This window comes from Lactuca serriola, chromosome 9 (genome assembly GCF_051521515.1).
Source record: "Lactuca serriola cultivar US96UC23 chromosome 9, Lser_US96UC23_V15, whole genome shotgun sequence".
In the NCBI taxonomy this organism is placed as follows: domain Eukaryota; kingdom Viridiplantae; phylum Streptophyta; class Magnoliopsida; order Asterales; family Asteraceae; genus Lactuca; species Lactuca serriola.
Genome location: NC_136416.1, coordinates 180,663,012 through 180,684,577, shown reverse-complemented (window position 1 = coordinate 180,684,577; position 21,566 = coordinate 180,663,012).

Sequence of the window (21,566 nt, the reverse complement as noted above, 5' to 3'; positions counted from 1 at the left end):
GTGCCAGGTCGAGTTCCGAATCGATCTTGTACCTGGAGTCACTCCAATTGCCAAATCCCCCTACTGATTAGATGCTACCGAAATGGAAGAGTTATCCAGTCAACTAAATGAGCTTCTTGACAAAGGATTCATCAGGCCAAGCTTTTCACCTTGGGGTGCTCCGGTTCTGTTTGTCTAGAAGAAAGACAGATCTTTCAGAATGTGTATAGATTATCGAGTATTGAATAAGCTCACCGTGAAGAATCAATACCCACTCCCCCGAGTCGATGATCTATTCAGCCAACTCCAAGGATCCAGTTAATTTTCTAAGATAGATCTGAGATCCGGATACCATCAGCTAAGACTCTAAGAGGAGGATATCCCAAAGACCGCCTTTCAAACCCGTTACGGACACTTTGAGTTCGTAGTCATGCCTTTCGGTCTCACAAACGCACCATCAGCCTTTATGGATTTGATGAACAGAGTCTGCCGGCCATTTCTTGATAACTTTTCGATTGTTTTCATTGAGGATATACTTGTTTACTCTAAGATTAGCGAAGAGCACAGTCAACATTTACGACAGATTTTGGGAACGTTGAGAACGGAAAAGCTTTACGTAAAGTTCTCAAAATGCAAATTCTGGATTTGAAGAGTGGAATTTTTGGGTCACATAGTCAGCGAAGAGGGAATACATGTGGACCCTGCCAAGATCAAAGCTATTGAGGGCTGGACAACCCCAAGAACCCCAACCGAAATCCGACAATTTTTAGGCCTCACCGGTTATTACAGAAGATTCATCCAAAATTTCTCCAAAATCGCTAAGCCTCTCACCGCTCTCACCCAGAAGGGTGCGCCTTTGCTTAGGAACGACAAGAAAGAAGTTGCCTTCCAAACTCTAAAACAAGCCCTCTGCAGTTCTCCGGTATTGTCCTTGCCAGAAGGAACGAAGGATTTCGTAGTATACTGCGATGCTTCTAATAAAGGGATGGGATGTTTGCTTATGCAGCGAGGAAAGGTGATAGCGTACGCCTCAAGACAACTAAATGCCCACGAAGTAAACTACGCCACCCACGACCTCAAACTGGGAGCTATGGTCTTCGCTTTAAAGATTTGGAGCCACTACCTATATGGTACAAAGTGCACAATTTTCACAGATCACAAGAGTCTCCAGCATATCCTGAATCAAAATGAATTGAACATGAGACAACGAAGACGAGTCGAGCTGCTAAACGACTACGAATACGAAATCAAGTACCACCAGGCGAAGCAAACGTAGTAGTCGATGCCTTAAGTCAAAAAGAGTAATCGGCTCGCTGAGTAAAGACGTTGACAATGACCATTAATTCCCACCTATCCTCACAAATCAAAGAAGCCCAGCAGGAAGCCTTGAAGCCGGAAAACGTCACCAATGAGGCATTACGCGGAATGGAAAAGAACCTAACGGCCAAGGAAGACTGAGCCTATTATCTTATGGACCGAATCTGGGCACTGAAATACAGTGGAATTCGGGACATGATAATGAATGAGGCTCACAAAACGAGGTACTCGATCCATCCGGGTTCCGACAAGATGTACCTAGATATCAAGCAACATTATTGGTGGCCGAATATGAAAGCAGAGATTGCTACTTACGTTGGCAGGTGTCTCACTTGTGCCAAGGTTAAAGTGGAGTATCAGAAGCCCTCGGGTCTACTTCAGCACCCCGAAATACGCGAGTGGAAATGGGAGATGATAAGAATGGATTTTATAACCAAATTACCCAAGACAACAGACGGCTAGGATGCTATTTGTGTGATCGTTGACCGATTGACCAAATCCGCCCATTTCCTGCCAATAAAGGAGACATACAAGATGGAAAGACTAACGCGAATATACCTAAAATAGGTGGTAAGACTCCACAGAGTCCCCATATCTATCATCTCAGATCGGGATAGTAGATTCACCTCATGTTTTTGGCAGTCGCTCTAGAAAGCATTGGGAACCCGACTGGATATGAGCACTGCCTACCACCCCCAGATAGATGGCCAATGCGAGCGAACAATTCAGACTCTAGAGGACATACTCCGAGCATATTTAATAGATTTTGGCAGAGCCTAGGATACCCATTTGCCCATAGTCGAATTTTCATACAACAAAAACTACCACACAAGCATAGGACTCGCCCCATTCGAGGCCTTGTATGGCTGGAAGTGTAGATCGCCCCTTTATTGGGCCGAGGTGGGTGACACCCAGCTGGCAAGCGGGGGCAGCTACCGGGTAGCACTCTCACCGGGCCTGAGATCATCTGGGAAATGACTATGAAAATAGTCCAGATCAGGTCACGACTTCAAGCGTCCCAGGATAGACAGAAAAGTTACCCAGACAAAAGGCGAAAGCCGCTGGAGTTTCAAGTAGGAGACCGTGTGTTACTAAAAGTCTCTCCTTAGAAAGGGACGGTTTGCTTCGGGAAGAGAGGAAAGTTTAACCCACGCTACATTGAACCACTCGAGATTCTTGCCCGAATTGGTCCATTTGACTATAAGCTGCAGCTACCCTCTGAGCTCAGTAACGTGCATCCAGTATTTCATGTATCAAATTTGAAAAAGTGCTTATCGGATGAAATTTTTGTAATCCCGTTGGAAGAAATATAGGTAAAAGAGAATCCCTTGTTCGTGGAAGAACCGGTTGAAATCATGGACAGAGAGGTGAAACGTACTAAGCAAAGTCGCATCCTAATAGTAAAAGTTCGTTGGAGTTCCAAACACATGCCTGAATTCAACTGGGAACGTGAAGATCAAATGATACATAGGTATTCCCACCTATTCTCTAAACCTTTAAGGCTATTTCAAAACAAAATTTCGGGACGAAATTCCCTCAAGCGGGGGATGATATGACAACCGGAAAGTTTCTGGTCAAATCAAAGTCGAGTCAAGGTCAACAAATCATCTTGTTCAACTAAAATAGTGTGATATGTTAGGGATTTCCTTATGTTTACTAATGTACAACTATAAATCCTAGTGCAAAGTAACACTTGAAAATCCCAAATGTTCAAAATTTAAAACCCAAATCTGAGTTAGGGAAGTAACAGCTCTATAAAGTACTATTGAGTACCCTTAGGGGGTGTATAACACTCAAAATGGAACGTAACTAAATCTAAAGTCCTTACTCTATGAAGAAAAACATTAATAAGGGCTCCTGGCAAGGTCTCTCTCAATCTCTCCCGCTATATCTCACTCTCTCCAAAATCTCTCCAAGTATGGGAAATCTCTCTGAAATCTCTCCAAGTATGTGAAATCACTCCCAAATCTCTCCAGGAATATGAAATCTCTCCCAAATCTCTCCAAGAATATGAAATATCTGTTGGATTAGTGTCTAAGTCCATAACTATTTTGGTACGTACTTGACCCGATGGTGCATGGTCCTTTTGGGTTGCCTTCACCAAAGCAACTTGATAGGATGAATTATGGAAAGAAAGGATTAAATATGATTTATTAATATATTGTGAGAATAATATATTAAAGGAGAAATCAGATTGTTTAATTAATATTAGTCAGGAATTAACAAGAATTAAGTTTCTGACTAAAAGATATTAATTAAACTTAAGGGACTGGAATTGTAATTATAAGATAATTGCAATTGGGCCATGGATTGCCTCATATTAAAGGAGTGGACGAATTCTATGGGGAAACCCATTAGAAATCGTCCAAGGCCTTTATGGAAAGGAGTCCATGGGTTGCTTAGGGCTTAAGCATCCAAATTAGGGTTTCTTGTTAGATAACCCTAATAGCCTCACTATATATAGAAGCCTTATGCTCCAAAAACGTGCTGAACTAATGGTCTAGGGTTTCCACACGTTTTTTAGAGCCTCCTTCTCTTCTCCTCTTCATCCTCTTGCTCTTGGTGTTTGTGAACCATTAGAGGAGTGACATTTGTGACTCTAAGCTTTCTAAAGTCATTACAAGGAGAATTGTGATTGTTATTGCTACATAACAATCAAGGTAATATCTTAAACCCATTCTTATGTTAATATGATTACTTGTATGCTATAATTAGGGTTTATAGTCTTGAATAACTTGCATGTACAATAGAGAAACCTATTTCCAAGCATTAGGGTTTGTATGAGCACATAGGATGTTCTTATGACCAAAACCCATCAATATCTCCCAAATCTCTCTAAGAATATGAAATCTATACCAAATCTCTCCAAGTATGTGAAATCTCTCCCAAATCTCTCCAAGTATGTGAAATCTCTCCCGAATCACCTTACGCACCTTCCTCAGTCGAAAACAGCCCAAAACCGGAGGAGAAAACCCAAAAGCACCCTCTTGGTCTGAAATGCCTTCTAAGGAACCAAGAGGAATCACATCTCAGAAGCCTCCCATCCAGACCACCCATTTCGGAACCCTCCCCTTTGTTTCGGACCTCACCTACTCCGAAAGGGTTTAGTGTTGCTTCGGAACTTTGATCCAACTTCGCATCCTCAGTCCGGACTGCAGACCTCGCACACGCTTCGGATCCGAGAATATGCCCTCCGGAACTTGAAGAATCACTCTTGATCAGAAGGAAGCCCTTCAGAACTCACCTATTTGACTCCAGAAGTTGCTTAATGGCTCCAGAATCCTTCCTACTGACTTCGGACCCTCGTAGGAGCATCACCCCACTCCGGATTTTTGCCACTTTCGGACCTTTTTATCATTTTAAGGCATTTTGACGCCATAAATCACACCAAACTCATATTTTTCCTATCCCAGACCCCTTAAACCACTAATTTATGCCAAAATCAATTATTTTAATATATTTATATAAAATAATACCCAAGATTTTAAAGTGCTTTTTAGAGGATAAAGGGGTTTGACTTTGTGATGTGATGCAAATCCTCCATTTTCCCATGAAAATCCCAGTTAAACACACATTATCCTTAGAAAACAAGATTTACCCACCATCCCTCCATGCAAATGTCAAGTCACCCTTATCATCCCCTTTAGATACATGAACTCCTTTCCTCCCGTATTCCACTCTTCACTCTTCACTTCCAGAAAACCCTCAAGAATACTCTCAACTCCTTCAAGCTCCAAGTTCATCGCTTCAAAGGAAATTCCTAGATTTCTTGAGTGAGTATTTTATCCACTTTAAATAATTATGCTTCACATTATTCTAAGATTTCATTATATTTACACATAAAAATTATTCTTAGAATACTCTGGAGATTTAAGAATCTTCCAAGTTTTGGAGCATGGAAACTTCTGATGGGTTTTAGCCATAAGAACTTTCCTATGTGCGCATGCAAAACCCTAATGCTTGGATCTAGGCTTTCTAATTAAACATGCTTTGAATCCAAGACTTCTAATAACTAATTAGGTATAAGAAAAATACAAAATCAGATCTAGAAGTTTACCTTTGGGTCTCTTGTTTGATCTTGTTGTCTTAGAGCTTCTAGAGTCACAATTGTCATTCCTCTAATGGCTTACAAACACCAAATAGCAAAGAAGATGATTTGAGAGAGAGGGGGTAGAGGAAATCGGCCAGGGGTTCTCTACTTTTGATGAGATGCCGATTTCCCTTGGCCATAGGGTCTATTTATACTTGTAGACTCCTTAAGGGTTTCACCTTAAACCCTAGTTGGATAATCTTTCCTTAAAGCAATCCAAATCCTTACCTTAGATAAGCATTGGACGATTTGAGGCTATCCCTAGCCCTAGAATCCATCCACCCTTCATCCAATAAGGATTTACAGTCTAAAGTGTAACTATCAAACAATTGACAGTTTATACCCTCTTATTTAATTAATCTCTTTAAGTCACCAAATTAATACTAATTAATTTATGACTTATATTAATCAAATAACAATATTATTATTCCTTATATTATTCTCATAATATATTAATAGTATTTACTCTCTCATAATAAATCATCCTATCAAGTTGCTATGGTGAAGGCAACCCAAAAGGACCATGCACAATCGGGTCAAATACTTGCCTAATATAGTTGCAGCCTTAGACACTATTACAACAGTCTCCCACTTGGATAAGTCTATCAATTATATGCACAAGTACAATCCAATTCGCAATCGTAGCTCTCAAAGACGCTTTCAAACTCTGATCTAATCAATTTCTATGGAATGATTAGTCAAGCATTTAGGTTTCTCGATCTCTGATTCATTTGACATAAAACTTAATCGAACACATCAATTCAGTTCTGTCCGGGCCCGGCACATAAGTTAAATCAAATCATCGAGCGGCCGAGATATCGCTTTTACCTTCTTAGGATAAAAGTTACAGATAAACTTCGACTTATATGCATTTACTTATTCATTAATCAATTATACACAACAATGCGTTTTATAACACCGAGTTACTGATGCGTTTTCGCATTATCAATGTACAATCAATTAACAAATGACAAACCATATATCTAGGTTTTAAGACTATATGATATTATCGTCTTGCGATCACCCTTTCATATCATATTCTATAAGGTGATTCCAGCAAGCACGGGTTTGTTCCAATGCTCAAAACCAGTTCATAAGCACTCATGAACGTCGCAGCAACCCTTTGCTATGTCTAATACCATTTAGACAATCTACGCACCAATTCACGACAATCTTCATTCATATCTACTTCCAACATATGAACGATTGTGGACAATCTGAATAATTCGATTATTCTTAATAAATTTAATTATTCTGGAAGTCAAAACATGCAAAATGAAACAATAGTTAAACAATTAACATAAGACAGTAACATTACTCACAAATAAAACTCCTTAATTTAATCATCAAATGTTAATTACATTTATCTATTACACGTTTCTACTACTATCTAATCTATGCTAATATCATCCTTCAGCCCAATACTCCTAGCATGCTACAAGTGCATAACCCTACTCAGTCCCTTCGTAAGCGGATCTGTTGGGTTATCTTCTGATGATATCCTCTCCACTACGAGTTGTCCTTCTTCTACACGATGTCTAATAAAGTGGTATTTTCTGTTGATGTGTCGTGATCTACCATGATCTCTCGGTTCCTTGGTCAAGGCAACCGCTTCTTCATTATCACAGAAAATCTCCACGGGCTCCTTTATGGCGGGCACAACTCCAAGATCACCGATGAAGTTCTTCAACCATATTGCCTCCTTCGACGCTTCGCTCGCTGCAATGTACTCTGATTCGCACGTTGAATCAGCTACGGTTTCCTGCTTGGAACTTTTCCAAGTCACTGCTCCTCCATTTAGGGTAAAGACCCAGCCCGACTGCGAACGGTAGTTGTCCCTGTCAGTCTGAAAGCTGGCATCACTATACCCTTGCACCTTCAAGTCATCACTCCCTCCGAGAACTAAGAACCATTCCTTCATCCTTCGAAGGTACTTAAGGATATTCTTTACCGCAATCCAATGGACTCTGCCAAGATTCCCTTGATATCTGCTAACCATGCTCAAAGCAAAGGCTACATCAGGGCGAGTACAAGTCATAGCGTACATGATTGAGCCAACTGCGGAAGCGTATGGTACTCGGCTCATTTCTGCTATTTCAGCTTTGGTACTCGGACTTTGAGTCTTACTCAGCTTGCCATTACTTTGTATCGGTAATTCTCCCTTCTTCGAGTTTTCCATACTAAAACGTTTTAGTAACTTCTCTAAGTAAGTGTTCTGACTAAGTCCTATTAGTCTCTTACTTCTTTCTCTCACTATCCTTATTCCCAAAATGTAAGAAGCCTCTCCGAGGTCCTTCATAGCGAAGCACTTCCCGAGCCAGGACTTAACTTCCTGCAGATTCGGTATGTCGTTTCCTATGAGTAATATGTCATTGACATATAGAACGAGGAAGCTTACTATACTCCCACTGGCTTTGACATATACACATGATTCATCTTCGCTTCGTACAAATCCAAACTCTTTGACTTTCTCATCGAAGCAAAGATTCCATCTGCGAGATGCTTGCTTAAGTCCATAAATGGACTTCTCAAGCTTACACACTCTAGTCAGATGCTTCGGATCCATAAACCCCTCTGGCTGAGCCATGTAAACATCCTCAGCCAACTTTCCGTTAAGGAAATCGGTCTTGACATCCATTTGCCAAATCTCATAATCATGAAATGCGGCAATAGCTAGAATCACTCTAATAGATTTTATCTTTGCAACTGGTGAGAAGGTCTCGTCATAGTCAACTCCGTGAGTTTGAGTAAAGCCCTTCGCGACCAATCGTGCTTTATATGTGTGTATGTTTCCATCCATGTCAGTCTTCTTCTTGAAGATCCATTTGCACCCAACGGTCTTACGTCCGGACACATTATCAACCAAATTCCAAACTTGGTTATCATACACGGATTGGATCTCGCTATCCATTGCCTCTTTCCATTTCGCAGACTCTGGGCCTGCCATGGCTTCCTTATAGCTGTTAGGTTCATCAAGGTTTATTAGTGTACCATCACTAATATACGTGTCCCCTTCGGTAGTAATATGAAAACCAGAAAATTGGGGTTGAACTCTAACTCTTTCGGAACGTCTAAGAGGTAAGGACTCGTCAATCGGTTCAATCGGAGTTTCCTCCTCGGGTTGAGTGCCAGCGGTAGAGGTTCCTTCATCTATCGACTCTTGAATCTCTTCAACCTCGATTTGCCTCCCATTGTCTCCTTGGCTTATGAGTTCTTGCTCTCGGAAAACCCCTCTCCTCACAATAAAGACAACATTAACCTTCGGTCTATAGAAGAGATATCCAAAGGATTTCTGTGGGTAGCCGATGAAAATACAACGCTCACTACGAGGTTCGAGCTTGTCGTGAGTATCTCGTCTTACAAAAGCCTTGCAACCCCAAACCTTGATATGTGCCAACGAGGGAGCTTTCCATGTCCACATCTCGTGAGGTGTTTTGGCAACCTTCTTAGTAGGGACTCGGTTAAGGATATGGGCGGCAGTCTTTAAGGCATACCCCCAAAAAGAGATTGATAGTGAAGCACAACTCATCATAGAGCGAACCATGTCCAACAAGGTTGATTACGCCTTTCTGCCACACCATTCAACTGTGGTGTCCTAGGTGGCGTCAATTGTGAAACTATTCCACACTCCTTGAGATAATCGTGGAATTCAAGACTTAGGTACTCTCCTCCTCGATCGGATCGAAGCATCTTGATTTTCCTGCCCAATTGATTCTCCATTTCATTCTTGAACTCTTTGAACTTTTCAAAAGTTTCTGACTTTTGCTTGATCAAATAGATATACCCATATCTACTATAGTCATCGGTAAAAGTCACGTAGAAGCAATTCCCATCCTTCGTGGTTGATCTAAACGGTCCACATACATCGGTATGTATTAGGTCCAATAGACCCTCACCCCTTTCACACGTACTTGTGAAGGGTGACTTAGTCATCTTTCCAAGCAAACAAGACTCGCACGTGTCATCTTCCCTAAGGTCGAATGACTCCAACACTCCAACCTTTTGGAGTTGGGCTATGCGTTTCTTGTTGACATGTCCAAGACGACAATGCCACAAGGATGCTCTATCCATACTATTGGAAGAATCTATGTTCAAAACATCAGTTCCTAATTTATCAACAATCATAACAGTTTCATATATTCCACTACATGGTATAGCTTCAAAATAAAAGACACCATTTAGATAAGCTAAAATAGAACCATTCTCATTATTAAAAGAAAATCTAAACCTTGTCTGAACAAACCATGAAATGAAATGATGTTTCAAGCCATTTCTGGCGAATAGCAACAATTGTTCAAATCTAAACATAAACTATTCCTAGGCACTAAAGAATACACTCCAATCTTGGTCACAGGCGACGATCTTCTGTTCCCCATGATTAGATTGATCCTTCCTTGCTCCACATCCCTACTTCTTCTTAGTCCCTACACATTAGAGCAAATGTGGTAACCAGAACCGGTATCAAGAACCTAAGAAATAGCATGGTTAGAATCGTTAGATTTAATTGTGTATATACCTGCGAAAGATGGCTTGATTTTTCCTTCCTTGATGGCTTGCAGGTACTCTGGGCAGCTTCTCTTCCAATATCCTATCTTCTGGCAGTGGTGGCACTCTGCCTCCTTCGGGTTAGGGAAGGGTTTAGTAGGATCAACTTTGGTCCCACTAGAAGAGGCACCATCTCGGGCTTTAACCTTACGATAGTTCTTACACGAAGCCTTCCTCTTCTTTCCCTTTCCTTGTCCAATAGCCAAGACAGGAGCAGCGGGCGGATTGGGAGTTGTTGCAACATACTTCTCCTTGAAGTTGCTCTCAGCAACCCTCAAGAGACCTTGGAGTTTGCTTAGGGTGACCTCCTCTTTGTTCATGTGGTAGGTCATCCTAAATTGATTGTAGCTCGGAGGTAAAGAGTGAAACACCATGTCGATCGCCAAGTCTTCCCCAAAGTCAACATTCAACTTGCGAAGACGGTCGACATACCTTTGCATCTTTTGTAGGTGCACGGTAAGAGACTCTCCATGACCCATCTTAGCGGAAATCATGTTAGTGAAAATCTCATAACGCTCTTGTCTCGCGTTTTGGTGGTATCTCTCCAATAAGTCTTGATGCATCTCATATGGGTACATGTCCTCATAGGACTTTTGGAATTCGGAGTTCATGGTGGCTATCATGATGCAATGTACCTTCGTTGCATCGCGCTCATGAGTTTCAAAAGCGGTCATTTGAGCCGGAGTAGCGATTTCAGGGTTGATCTTCTCGAGCTTCTCATCGAGGACATACTCCTTATCCTCATAGCGAGCAATGGTGCGAATGTATCTTATCCATTCGCTAAAGTTCGTCCCATCGAAAGTGACCTTTTGACAAAGGCTCATCAATGTGAAAGAACTAGCAACAGTGTTGTTTGCGTTCGACATCTACAAATAGAAAGGACAAAGATAGATTAGAACATGAATCCCTAATTATCATCTAATAAGAAAAATTAGGGCTAGGATCCAACAATGATATTTACATATTAGAAAAGGGATGCCGTAATCTAACATGCAAATAATATGAAGGTAAGTGAATGACAATTCACTAATTCTCCATCATAAAAAAAACATAACTTTAAGTCCTAAAAATGTATTGAGAATTCCTAGGTTCGGATGAGATTCATTGAAGCTATTCAATGGCATGTTTAAATCTCGATATGCCCCTCTTGTTTGTGACTGGGATACCGAGGATCACAAAGCGGGTGTGAATTACCATGAAAATTCACATGGTGCCTTCATTGTAACGATCACCTATTCGATGTGCCGGTAAACCACACATGCTCCATCGAACTATGATAAACAATGAATCACCCTTTTCCACCTTTGCTCAGAACCAATTAGTGTGCTGGTAAACCACACACGCTCCACTAACTTCTTAGCAAGGGTGCAAAGTGTAATTTCATGGGATTGCATCAATTCACTTTTCCTAAAGTAACTAAGATTAGGAAATTTTTTTAAAAAATGTGTAGTTACTTTGTATATCATATTATACTTTTAATGAGAGGATGAGGTTGCCCTATCCTACCCGTTCGGCTAACGACCCTCCACCGATCAAGCAAGCGGTGGGTGTGAGTGTACACCCATTAAGCGCCATTTTATAGGCCGCAACCTTATACGCACCTTATAGATCGGCTTCGTGAATGAGGCCTACTAACGGTAAGACTAGCATTTTAGTTATATATATATATATATATATATATATATATATATATATATATATATATATATATATACACGCACACACACACACACACATATATATATCTATATATATATATTAATCTTGTAATATTATATTAGTATAGGGTTGTATTTTAAACTTTTAAAAATCTAGGGTTTGAAATTTAAATTGTCTAAATTAAAACTTTTAATCACAAAACATAAATTTCAAAACTTGAGGACAAGTGTTAAACATTTAAAACATGGAGGATCAAATAACAAATAATCTCAATTAACAATTAATTCCATAATTATCCATATTTGATTTATTTAATTATTTCTTGCAAGATAATTACCAATTTTATCAAAATAATTAATTAATTATCATATAAGGAAATTAAATATTTTATTAGTTGATAAATATCCTTAATTAGATCAAGATTATAGTCATGTATATCAAAAAATCGGATTAGGGTTGATCAAATATGATTAAGGTAAGTTTTCATAAGATAATTATCAAAAAATCCTGAATCTGGCCTTTCCTCACACTTGGACTCATCGAGTTCCCAACTGGACTCGTCGAGTCAGGCCAACTCGTCAAGTCCACCATGGGACTCAGCGAGTTCATGACACAGAAACACAAAATACGAATTTTGCAAACAAGATTCAAACAAACAAGCAACAATTTAATAGAAACCAATCTAGGCTCTGATACCACTGATGGGTTTTAGCCATAAGAACTTTCCTATGTGCGCATGCAAAACCCTAATGCTTGGATCTAGGCTTTCTAATTAAACATGCTTTGAATCCAAGACTTCTAATAACTAATTAGGTATAAGAACAATACAAAATCAGATCTAGAAGTTTACCTTTGGGTCTTTTGTTTGATCTTGTTGTCTTGGAGCTTCTAGAGTCACAATTGTCACTCCTCTAATGGCTTACAAACACCAAATAGCAAAGAAGATGATTTGAGAGAGAGGAGGTAGAGGAAATCGGGCAGGGGTTCTCTACTTTTGATGAGATGCCGATTTCCCTTGGCCATAGGGTCTATTTATACTTGTAGACTCATTAAGGATTTCACCTTAAACACTAGTTGGATAATCTTTCCTTAAAGCAATCCAAATCCTTACCTTAGATAAGCATTGGACGATTTGAGGCTATCCCTAGCCCTAGAATCCGTCCACCCTTCATCCAATAAGGATTTACAGTCTAAAGTTTAACTATCAAACAATTGACAGTTTATACCCTCTTATTTAATTAATCTCTTTAAGTCACCAAATTAATACTAATTAATTTATGATTTATATTAATCAAATAACAATATTATTATTCCTTATATTATTCTCATAATATATTAATAATATTTACTCTCTCATAATAAATCATCCTATCAAGTTGCTATGGTGAAGGCAACCCAAAAGGACCATGCACAATCGGGTCAAATACTTGCCTAATATAGTTGCAGCCTTAGACACTATTCCAACAACTTCCTCATCACTCTTCAAATCACCCAGCGAACAAACCAAGGTGAGCTTCATACCCCACCTTTTTTAATATTTTAGTGTTTCTAGGGGAGAGTACAAGTCAAATATTGTCTAAATACTTGAATAAGTGCATGTATACGTATGTGTGGATGTGTTTGTGAATTATTATTAAAATATTATTTTACTAATATTCTTATGAAGGTAAGTTTTCACAATATCATGAAGAACAGTAGGTAACTAAATCATCCCACAAGGGATATCTTAGATACAAAAGAGCCTCCAAACTTTTGGTTGTGTCCAGCTTAACCCCTTTAACTATACTCTCATGTGCAAAGATAGAAGTATAAAAAGCGACCTTGATTTGTTGACACTATTTCTAGGGAATTTCAAAAATGAGAACTTTGTGACTAATTGCAAACTATTAGGGATTATGTATGAACATTGATAAATAATTTCACCAAGGAAATACACGAATGAAGCCTTTATGACAGAAAAATTTGTATGTCATAAAGTTGTTGTCATAAACTCACACAAGTCAAAGTTATATATATATATATATATATATATATATATATATATATATATATATATATATATATATATATATATAGATCACAACTTGGCATTTTCCGATAATTTGAGTCGCACATAGTCTTTTATAAAGAAAAAAGGGGTTGTTTGCCGGCTTCGATAATATTTGGGTCATTTTGATAAATATTTCAAGGCGAATTAATCCCAATAAACGAAACGAACGAAATGAAATATCTAGTTACAACTACAACTATTATTATTATTTATTTAGTAAATAATTATTTTCATGATTTGCTCAAAGATCAGTTAGTATTCTAGTCAGACAAAATCTTCCTAGTAGATATATTAATACAACATGGTACACTTTAAGTCTTGTAAGAGTTATAACTAGAGTCTCCTAGAGAGAGAGAGAGAGAGAGCGGGAATTTGTGTATAGATCTATACGGGGTTGACACCCCGCACCTTCGTTGTTCACTACAGCTAGAACGGCTAGTCTAGGGTGACAAATGTCTTCAACAAAACCGACGCCTGAAGAACGTCATAACAGGCACTCCGTCATATTAGTATGGTTATAATGACTCACTAGAATACATCAGAAACGTATTTATACAGATTTCATCTTCGGTTGAAAATCAACTATATTGACTATCTCAATGAGGGTTTCCACACAAGTGTTATTTTTTTAACCAAAACTACTATTTTATACATCAGAAAATATAGGATTTTCTGGGGAAACAATCCATACGATTTTGAAAACGATGAATTAAGACACACATGCAACTATATTCGATTTGAAACAAGAATTACAACCATTTAATAAGAAAATATTGGATTTTCTGGATTTCTAAACTATCATCAAAGTTTTTATACACAGTTGCTTATGAACTCACCAACATATTTTATGTAACGCTTTTCAAATGCCTTGTATTCTCAAGAAATCAATAACCAGGTTATAGATTGTGGACTCAAGCTTATTTTGCTGTATTTTGGGAAATTTGCTTACTGATGTTTCTTTTGTGTAAACTTAAAAACATAATCATGATGTAAAACAATGTAAGCTTGTATTGTAAATGTATGATGTATGGGTTTTCTATGTTTCAATTATATTTAATTGTTATGATACTGCACAATGACGTCACCTGCCTCCGAAAGTTTCCGTCGTTTGACCTTTTAGCCTCATATTCGAAACCCTAAGACTCTCCTTTGTGTTTTGAGCTCATTGTCTCCATGTTGGTGTGTTTTGGTGCATATTCAAAAAGTAAAAGCTTGGTGCAAGGTGGTGGATCAAGGAAGAGCTTGTAGATCTTGATTATATGCTTCATTTCTAGCTTGTTTGAGATAAAAAGCTATGTATTTATTTACTTATGACTTAGATCTATTATATTTGACTTTTGGTCCCTTTTTGGCCCCAAGAATGATATCTAGTGGTTGGTACCACTCTAGGAGCTACGAATTGACACTCTTGGTGTGTATGAGGTTCAAGGTCCATAAATTTGGCACCTTTAGGGATTAGAATCCCCCATGCATGAGTTTATGTCCATATGGTGAAAGTATTGTGTTATATCTTTAATTTGGGTCTTTATGGGGCATAAAAATAACCAAGTTAGTGACTTTAAGGTTCTAGACGTTTATTACGTTTGAGATCTGTGATTTTGACTTCTAGACTTAAGCACTAAGAGCTTAAAGCGAAATTTGGCTTAATGGGTAAGTATGTTGGGTATACAAGTCTGTACGCACACCGTGCAAGTCTTTTTGTATGTACGTTAAGCGTATAGTTGAGTGCGCCTCGCGTACTCAGTTAGGTGGAATTTTGCATGATGGACTTCGAGTTTAGGCTATCTTTTGGGCTTGGGCGTGTAAGGTCTTTTTGGGCTATCTGAGTGCAAGTGTTTTGCATTAGGAAAACTAGTTGGGCTTTAGGTTAAGGCCAATGTAAGGGTTTGGGACCAATTTAGAAAGTTGGGCCATAAATGGGCTTTGTTTGATTACTTGGCTTTTGGGTCCTTTAGATTGTGAGTTTGGGTCTTAGTCTTGGACCAAGGTAGGTTGGGGTAAAACGGCCTTTTTACCCCAAGTATGGATTTATTCTTTTGAATTGCAACCCAAATTTTAGTTGGGTGTTATTTTGGTAGTGCTTTGCTCGGGGATTTGTTAGACCATCAGCTTGGGATTTTCAGTGAGATTCAACAGTCGAGGTGAGTTTCTTCACTGGTGTTAGCGGGTCTAAGGAACCAATTCTGACTCTTATTGTTTATGTTAGGATGCTAGGAGTTTGCGTGACCCTAGCATGTGTGTATGTGCTGCTACATATATCGGTCAGGTGTCGATGTGATATATATATATATATATATATATATATATATATATATATATATATATATATGTTGTATGTGTATAGAGAGCGGGGCCCTATGCTAGGTGGGGCATTAGAATCACAGATATGTATACCGAGCACCGCCCGATGTTGGGCGGGGCGCGATGGAGGGCAGGGGCTCACTATGTGATTTATTATGTAAGTATGGGGTAGTTTGAGGAACTCACTAATCTTTGCGCTATCGGTTTTCAGTTACGTTTCAGGTACTTTTGGTTCCAAGGGGAAGAGCTCAGGATGATTGCATCGCATACAACACATGGGTTCCGTTTTTGAGATGCTACTCTGATTTATATTATGTTTGATAAACTTATTTCATTTGGTTTGTATGGATAATTTTTTTGGATTGTTGTTTTATATAAATTAAATACAAAAATTTTGGATCGTATTATTGGGACGTTGCAAAAATTTTGAGGCTCTTTGTTCCTTTAAGATATCGAAAGATTTTCTTTACGACCGTAATGTGAGACAACTTCGGATTAACATGAAATCTAGCACATAAACATGTAGATAACATGATGACGGGACGACTTGCAGTAAGGTATAGCAACGATCCAGACATTACCCTATATTTCTTCTGATCAATGACTTCAACAAATGGGTTCGAGAAGATCTTGTTGATGGGTTTTAAAGGTTACAAAAATCTTATTTTGGCGGAAAAACTTAAACCCTAAGTTCACTTGCAACCTAAAGGATCTATGTTCTTACTATATTTTGCAAGAAACAATTAATATCAAGAACCCTATAAGTACATTGCTATTTTCAAAATTAATATTAGAAATTACAAAGCTTTAGTTTATTATATTAAATAAACTAGGATTCCTTCATGACTGGACTTTAGAAAGCAAGCACCAGAAGTCTCGTGCATCTAATAGCTAACACACAAACCTTAGCAATTGGAAGCTAAAGAGGAGAGAGGAGAACAAGTAAGAGTTTCGGCTCTGATACTATTAGAGAAGCTAATGCCAAAATTCTAAACCCTTTAAGGGTTTATATAGGTGTTAGGAAGGTTGTAGATATGACGAGTTTCCTTTTAGATTGTTGGGTCTAAATTATGGTTTATACTTTGTTTTTTTAGGCAATTGTAATTTTCCGTCTAGGACCGAAAAGTGTTTATGGCCCAATGGGTGTTTACGGCCGTAAATAGGTTTACGGCCATAAACCCATTTATGGCCCATATTCCCCAAGTATATATATATATATATATATATATATATATATATATAGGTGCTAGGGGTGAGGAGTGATAGATGAATAGTGAGAGTTTACGACCAAGAGAGAGAAGAGAGGAGCTTATGTGTGTGTAAGTTGTGTGTGAATCTTGTATTTGAATCTACATTCTAATAAAATCATAAAATATTCATCATCTTCTTATTCTACTTCTTCTTCATTAGATCTGACATCATCTGTTTGATCGGGATTCCGGATCATCAAATGGATCTGATTGATACACAAGCAAATTTGGGACTTACAAGTTGTATAAGAGCTTGTCTTGTATCAATCAATTTTTGTAGATTTGGATCATATTTCATCATATTTTTGAAATATTTTCGCGTTTTTTGATAGATCTTGGCAAAATAGGGGGTTTATTCTTTGAATTTTTGATAAAAGCGATTTTTTGATCGAGTTTTAGAGAAAAAAAAAAGGGTGAAAACATCGTTTTTTTTTGAAGTGTTTACGGCCATTGAAGGGTTCTCGGCCGTAATCAGTTTGCGGCAAGGGTTTCTCGGTGGCGGCGGTGTTTACGGATAGGGTTTCTCGGAGTTTACGACCCACGGACGTTTACGGCCCAACTCAGCATCTCACGAGCATCAGTGCACACTTAAAAAAGGGGAAGGAAATTTTGGTGTTGCCTGGGATAAAACCCGGATCCTTTTCTTCCTCAACCCAAGCTTCTTACCACTTGAACTAGCAAGGAATATGTTAAACATGTTCCGTTTTTAGCTTATATAGTCTTTGCAGCAGCAACAAATAATCAAAAGGGATTTTGGGGTTGCTAAGGATCGGACCCGGGTCATTGTTTTCAACTTCCAGCGCCTTACCAATTGAACTAGCTTGCCTCATGTTACATTCCTCCTGGATTTATTTCAAAAAGACTCCATTTTGAACCCAATTTTACAATTTTGATAAATTTTGCCCAAAAATCAATTTTTTTTTTTATTTTAAACTTTCAATTTCAACCAAAAATTTTAGTTTATAATTTTTGACTTTTATTTTTGACTTTTGACCTTAAAAATTGACTTTGAATTCCAAGTTTGACATTTGACTTTAAACTTTGACTTTCTTATTTAACTTTCAAATTTGCAAATTTAGCTTTTCGGTTTGACTTTTCAAGTTTGACTTCTAAGTTTGACTTTTTAATCAAATCATACAAGATTCATCATCTTCTTCTTCTACTTCTTCTTCATTAGATCTAGCATTATCCGTTTGATTGGGATTCCGCATCATCAAATGGTTCCGATTGATACACAAGCAGATTGGGGACTTACAAGTGGTATCAGAGCTTGGATTGTATCAATCAATTTTTGCAGATCTAGAGCATATTTGACTTTTCAAGTTTGACTTCAAAGTTTAACTGTCAAAGGGCATATTTTTAAACAATGAGATCCTCAAACATTCCGGTCAATGAAGTTTCATGCTCTCAAACTTGCATTAAAACTATCAACTTTTTACATGAACAGGCTGATTTGATGCATAGAGAGATAGAGGAACTAAAATATGAGGATATCAACTTAGGAAAGGCCATAAACCATTGAAAGATCAATTAGAGGCCAAGACAAATGACTATAGGAAATTATAGGCAGAGTATAGTGACAAGTGTATCCATTATAGATATCTTAAGAAAGATATTGATGTTATGACTACCGAACTTGATGCATTAAAAGCAAAATACAACGATGTTGAATTCAACTTTAAGAAATTTGATGTGTCAAGTGAGGTAGTTGCATGGATGATTGAAAAGGAATTAACATTCAAGGATAATCAAACTAAGGGGTTAGGGTATCACAGTGTACCACCTCCCTTCAATAACAACTATAACCCACCCATTGAGACAAATGAGGAAGAAATTCCTACTCAGTTTGGCCAAACCCCTGCTCCAGTTTCAGTTAAGACTAAACAATCAGGGCCAACTGAGGTTGTTGATGTGAAGAATACTGATGCATCTACTTCATGTGTAGGTAAAGTAGCGGAAGATGAGAACAAGGAGAACACTATCGAACAAACAAATGTCTCCTTGAACTCAGAATATGTTGCTTCTAACTTAGTTACTTCTGATCAACCTGCTGTTGGTAAATACACGCCACCAAAACAAGCAAATCAGACAGCCTGCTGCAACTGTGCTTGTGGGAACAATAAGAGACAAGGCAAGGTCACGCCACTAGGGGCAGGAAGAAACAACTTCCCAGTGAAGAAAAAGACTTGCTTTCAATGTGGAACACCTGGACACATTGTCGGTAACTGTCCAAATCACGCATACGTTCCCTACTATGCACAATGGTGGTAGAACACACCAAGAGGGAGATTTTCCAAAAGAAACCCCTCAAGGCCATGTTCAAGCAACGGCGACTGGAATGCCATGAAGGGAAAGAATTCAAATCCAAAGGCCAAGAATCCATCTCCCAAGGTCAAGAAGGGAATTCCAGTCAAGAAGCAAAAATCAGTGTCATCTCAACGATCGACTTCCAGTTCAAAAGCAAGTGTCGAGGCACCCATCAGATCGAACAAGAAATGGGTTAAACCCATCTACAGATGGGTACCAAAGGTTCAATCTCCTAAATCTACTAATGCTTCTAATATTTTGTAATCTTCTGTTTGTGATAAACAGGACATGTCATAGGAGAGAGTACCTTGCAAAGATTACAAATGTCAACCAAGTTTCAAAATGGATTGGGTTCCAAAGACCAACTGATCCTGCTCTGTATCGGAGCAGCTATAGATTCATATCATCAGACTTCGGTTTGTTGGTAGTGGTTGTTCCAGGCACATGATAGGAGGCATCTCTCAACTATGCAACACTCAAAACTTTGTTTGAGAGTATGTGTCCTTTGCAGGAAAGGAAGAAATGAAGGGGTCACACATGGGGTTAGTGCTTAATGACATGAAGAATTTTTGGATCTGTTCTGAGATTATGAATGTTGTTCTCAGACCATCTGGATGCAAATTCAATCGGTGAATTACCGTTTGAGTTTTCTTCTCTATACTCCCAAGTTTATCTTAAACTGATTTGTTTTAATGACAATCTTTTATTTTCTTATAGTTTTTTGTTAGTAGGTATTGTTTGAGAAGTGATATCAAGATAAAGTGATAAAGGGCAGTCTAAACCAGTGTAAGATACTAAATCTGAATTGTCTAGACTCTGTGTCCAATGTGTTGGTAGGCACGTGACATTGTGGATTTAGATAGGATTGTTTGGACTAACCATACGACGCTCAGGTAGATTGAGCAGTGAGATAAACATGGGAACCCACATGATACATTAAAATTAATTCGCATCTAGAACTGTGGCTTAAATTTTACTTGATATACGGACGTATGTCCTTAATTCTGGTTCTGATAGGGCGACTTGGGGGTTCTGATAAAGTATGTATGTAGAAATTATTTTCTTGCTTTCTATCTGTCAGTCATATGTTACTTCCTCTACGTGATTGAAAGAGATCCAACCTGGAATCCAACATATGCAACTCTATTTCTACGCACCTCCTTATATATGAAATTCTTTCTATCTGTTAGCCATATGTTGTCCCCTCTGCGTGATCGGAAGATCCGACCTGGGACACAGCATATGCAACATTCTACCTCTATATCCCTCTATCTTTGTTAGTCATATGGTGTCCCCTTTGTGTGATTGAAAGAGATCCGACCTAGGACACAACATATGCATCTATCTCTAAATCTTACTTCCTCCTTAATAATTGTTTACTCACCCAATGTATGGAGTCCTTAGGAAGTCCTTGATGACCAGGGTATATCAGGAAGTGAGGAACACGTTCTAGTGCACCTAAAATTGAACCATTTAGAGGTTATCTGTAGATCTTGCTGCTTAATTTAAGTGGACAACAATACATGTGTTCGTCGTCAGCTAAATGATTTATTTAGAAAACTTTGTCAATATTCTTCGTGTTTAAGTGGATCACAATACTGGCAATTGACCATATTATTCATGAAGGTGAAGGTACTGATAAACAAGTTAAGGCTGTCTCACAACCTTGATCCCTAATATTTTTGTTTTTGTCAAATTTGTTCACAGTTTTCCTCTATGCACAAATTTATGTGGAGAATTAAAAAAAAAATAAAAAAAATCAGAAAATTCAAAAATCAAACAAAAATCAGAAAATTAAAAATCCAAAAATAGTGTTACTTCTGTTTTATTTCTTGTTCAGAAAAATTAAAAAATCCAAAAAATTGTGATACTTCTGTTTTATTTCTTATTCAAAAAAATTTTAAAAAAACCAAAAATATTGTATGCTAAGTTTTCTTTTTTGTTTTGTTTTGTCTTGAAAAGTGATTTCAGATGCAGATGACACTCATGGAGACTATGTCGAAAATTTCTAAGCCAAAGTTTCATCCGTGATTATCGAAGAATTCTCATTTGAAGGAACAAGAAATGA